General features: G+C 44.1%; 1 pseudogene; it reads right to left on the bottom strand.

Moving 5' to 3' along the window:
• Nucleotides 1-1475: 1475 nt before the first annotated feature.
• Nucleotides 1476-3073, bottom strand: LOC101005650 (annotated as a pseudogene).
• Nucleotides 3074-4310: the final 1237 nt, after the last annotated feature.

Here is a 4310-nt window from a genome sequence, read left to right as displayed (position 1 = left end):
TTCAAGACTAGCCTAGGCATAGGCAGACTTTGTCTCTACAAAAAACGTAAAAATTAGCCAGACATGTTGTTGTGCACCTGTAGTCTCAGGTATTCAGGAGGCTGAGGTGGGAGGATTATTTGAGCTCAGGAGTTCAAGACTGCAGTAAGCTATGATTATGCCAGTATACTTCAGTCTGTCAGCCTGGGTGACAGAGCAAGACCCTGGAGGAAGAAGAAGAAGGAGAGGGGGAGGGGGAGGGGGAGGAGCAGGGGGAGGGGGAGGAGCAAGGGGAGGGGGAGGGAGAAGGAAAGGGAGGAGAAGAAGAAGAAGAGGAGGAAGAGGAGGAGACCTTGTATGAGATTCAAGCTATTCTTCTGCCTCAGCCTCCTGAGCAGCTGGGGTTACAGGTGCCCGCCACCACAACCAGCTAATTTTTGTATTTTTAGTAGAGATAGGGTTTCACTGTGTTAGTCAGGATGGTCGGGATCTCCCGACCTCTTGATCTGCCCACCTTAGCCTCCCAAAATGCTGGGATTACAGGTGTGAGCCACTGCCTCACATTTTTATTTCTATTGGACAGTGCTTCCTTAAATGGTAATAATTGTGATTGTTTACTCAAGTCATGACCATAGCTCTAAGGTGGAACTTTCCTAATTTGACTTAAATAATATTCTCAAATGTTTATAAACATATATTGATAATTTACTTCTACATTGTAACGATATTTTAACCATACCTCATGTTAACATCTCTTTATTTCATATTATCCTGGATTCAGGGTGCATATATAGATTTAACTTGTTCCAGTTGATGATAGGCATTGATTTCCATATTCAACCTGTCATGGTTTGACTGTCCCTGGGCATGAAAACTTTCTTCTTAGACCTTCCTGTTTGACTCCTGCAACCACCCTGTTTGCCTCCCCAAACATTATACTTGAAATCCCTCCAAAATTTCTCCTTCCCATCAGTTACAAAATGTATCAGGCATTTCTCTGCCTGGAGATTTGGCACTGGCCGCTCTTTTCATGAAGGTTTTTCATGGAGGATTTAGGCACCAGGGCTGCAAAGTGTCATCTTCAGTGACCATAGGGTGTCAGCAGGGCCAAAAACAAAGCAAACATTTAACCATTTCATTGACTGAATGAGACTTCTCAGAGTCATAGATTCAATTTAACTCCAATCTCGTTATTTTTATCTTACTGTAATACAAATAATAATTCTAAATAAAATTAAAATTCTACATCAAAATCCTAATTTATTTAACATTACAATCCTCCCTCTCCAACATCCCTCTTATTCTGCTCTATTTCATTAATGGCACTTATATCTTCCAACATATCATGCCTCAATTTTCATTTCTTTTTTTTCTGTTTTTTTTCTTTCGTTCTTTTTTTTTATTTTATTTTTTATTTTTTGAGACGGAGTTTCACTCTTGTTGCCCAGTCTGGAGTGCAATGGCACGATCTTGGTTCACCACAACCTCCGCCTCCTGTGTTCAAGAAATTATCCTGCCTCAGCCTCCCAAGTAGCTGGAATTACAGGCATGCGCCACCATGCCTGGCTGATTTTTTTTTTTTCTTTTTAGCATTCATTTGCACAGTTACAACATGTGGACAAACCCAGGTGAGATGAGCGAGTTCCCACTCACCCGGCAGACGCCGGGGCAGCCCCAGAACTCGATGCCCAGCCCGGCTGCGGCCGCTACTCCTCCTCGCCAACGTGTAGGCCATGAAGAAAGCGTCGGGTCTCCTGGGGACAAGGGGGGATGCCCCGGTCGCATAATCTCAAAAGTCCCAAAAGCTGAAGGTCCGGAGCAAGGTGGCTGTGTCTTCGTGGTTCTTGTGGAAGCAAATGAAGACATGGTCGGCGCTCAGCTGCTCCTCGGCTAACTGCTGGAGAACTGCAAAGCTGTCCTCGCTCCCCTGGGACAGCGCACCGCCAGGGATCTCGATGCAGAGGCTGCGGCCGCTCAGCACGGCTCGCCAGTTAATGCGTTTGGCATCTGTGAGCCTAGAACGGACCAGTTGAGAATCCTCGTCTTGTCGTTGGACGTTAGAATCTCTGTTACGTTCAGCCGATCATAGGAGTAGAGTAAGTTAGCTGAAAGATTGTGATCCCTTTGACGATTCCCTCGCCTACCCGGAATCTTCAGGGGTGGGCGAGGGGCATCGGGGTGCGCGAGGGGCGTCAGGAGCACCACCGAGACCCCGGGCCCCGGTTACTACAGCAGCGGAGGAGACCCTGGAACTCTCGCTGCTGCGGCCGCTGCGGCTGTGCAGGCTGAGGAGCGGCCTGGTGCGGCTGGCGTGGACGGTGACGCTGGCTTTGATCCCCTTTCTTCTCTCGGGCAAAGCCCTGGCTTTTGGGGATCGCTGCAGGGAGGAGTTCACCATCCGGCCCCTGGAATCCGAAACCAGGAAAACCTCTGCTGCGCCTCTCTGCGCCGCCGCCGCTGCTCGCCGTGCGCCCTTTTTAAAGCACAAACTGAGACGTCCCATAAGTTATCAAATATCTTGAATTTATATTTATTTTTATAATAAATATGAAATTTATATTTATTCTTATTTATTTTTATAAATAAATACAAAAATAACATTTGAATTTATTCATCTCCCTTTGAATTTTTACATCCATTGACATTGGTTAAGTGATCTTGTAAAAAAAAAAAACCTACTTTATTTCCTGTCAGTAGGCGAAAAGTGGCTTCCTTTGCTCATATTTTGTCATAACAGCTTTCATAATAATTTTAAAAAGCCAACAAAACCCTAAACAAGAAAGGAAATAAATTAATTTATATAAATTATAATTTATGGCTTGCCTTTGCTCTGCATAATTACATAGTCAATGGAAGTAGTCCCTGCTGATTTCAACTTGGAATCAACTTACAGACAAAGCACAAAAGACTGAATGTAAATGTTTTCCATCCTGATTGTGTAAAAGTGAAACTACACATGATAGAAGTCGGAGGGTGAGCCTGGGGAAAAATGCTGAAAGGGAAGGGAAAGTCTCTGATATCTGCATTTTAAAAAAAAACGAGGAGTCGGGCCGGGCGCGGTGGCTCACGCCTGTAATCCCAGCACTTTGGGAGGCCAAGGTGGGCGGAGCACGAGGTCAGGAGTTCGACACCAGCCTGGCCAACATGGTGAAACCCCGTCTCTACTAAAAACACAAAAATTAGCCGGGCGCGGTGGCTCATGCCTGTAATCTCAGCACTTTGCGAGGCTGAGGCGGGCGGATCACGAGGTCAGAAGATCAAGACCATCCTGGCTAACACGGTGAAAACCCGTTTCTATTAAAAACAAAAAAAATTGGCCGGGCATGGTGGCTAGCGCCTGTAGTCCCAGCTACTAGGGAGGCCAAGACAGGAAAATCGCTTGAAACCCCAGGAGGCGGAGCTTGCAGTGAGCAGAGATTAAGCCACTGCGGCTCCAGCCTGGGCTACAAGGCAAGACTCCATCTCAAAAAAAAAAAAAAAAAAAAAAAAAAAGAGAGAGAGAGGACCTAAAACAGTCAGTCCTATAACTGTATTGAGAGAAGAGGAGGATTGTGTTAGCTTAACCCAAAAATAGACAAATCAAGGAATGGTGGCATAGTATGTTATTTAGAAATATGAAGGTAAGCACAAGAGAGGAAAAACGTCTTTTAATAGAGTTATTTTTTAAAAGCTTCCCATTGGGGAATGGGTCAGCGGAAGAAAGTGAGGATGGGTAGAACAGAGCCTTGTCTCGGGCAGCTACAAGACAGTGGACACTTGCACCTGTCCTCCAGAAAATACCCTTTATGTAGCAAGTTTTGTGGGTTTTTTTTTTTGTTTTTTGTTTTTTTTGTAAAACGTGTGCAGTTAGTCATGTCTCAGACACTCTTGCAAAACTCATGACCACTGGGGAAGTTAGATAAGCGTCTTCGTGAGGGGTTATCTATGCTACAGGCATTGTTTCTGTGGGACTGCCTTGGTATGCAGGAGTCAAATATGGGTCATTATGTAGGTTTAGCTTGAAAATGGCATTACTCTTGCCATGCAACAGGCTGTTCTCCAAACGAAGAAAACAATTCCTTGTACAATAACATCAAGAAATAATGTATTCAGGAATAAATTTAGCAAAAGAAGTGCAAGACTTATACAATGGAAACTATAGAATACCATTGAAAGAAATTAAAGCAGATCTAAATAAATGGAAAGGCCTCCTATGTTCATAGATCAGATTATTATTAAAATGGACATATTCCCCAAATTGATCTACAGATTCAATGCAATCCCTATAAAAAATCCTAACTGGATTTTTTTTCAGAAATTGATGAGCTGATTCTAAAATTCCTATGCAAATG

Source organism: Papio anubis, chromosome 1, assembly GCF_008728515.1.
Source record: "Papio anubis isolate 15944 chromosome 1, Panubis1.0, whole genome shotgun sequence".
In the NCBI taxonomy this organism is placed as follows: Eukaryota; Metazoa; Chordata; class Mammalia; order Primates; family Cercopithecidae; genus Papio; species Papio anubis.
The sequence above is the reverse complement of the archived record's forward strand: the minus strand, read 5'-3'. Positions and strand labels throughout refer to the sequence as shown.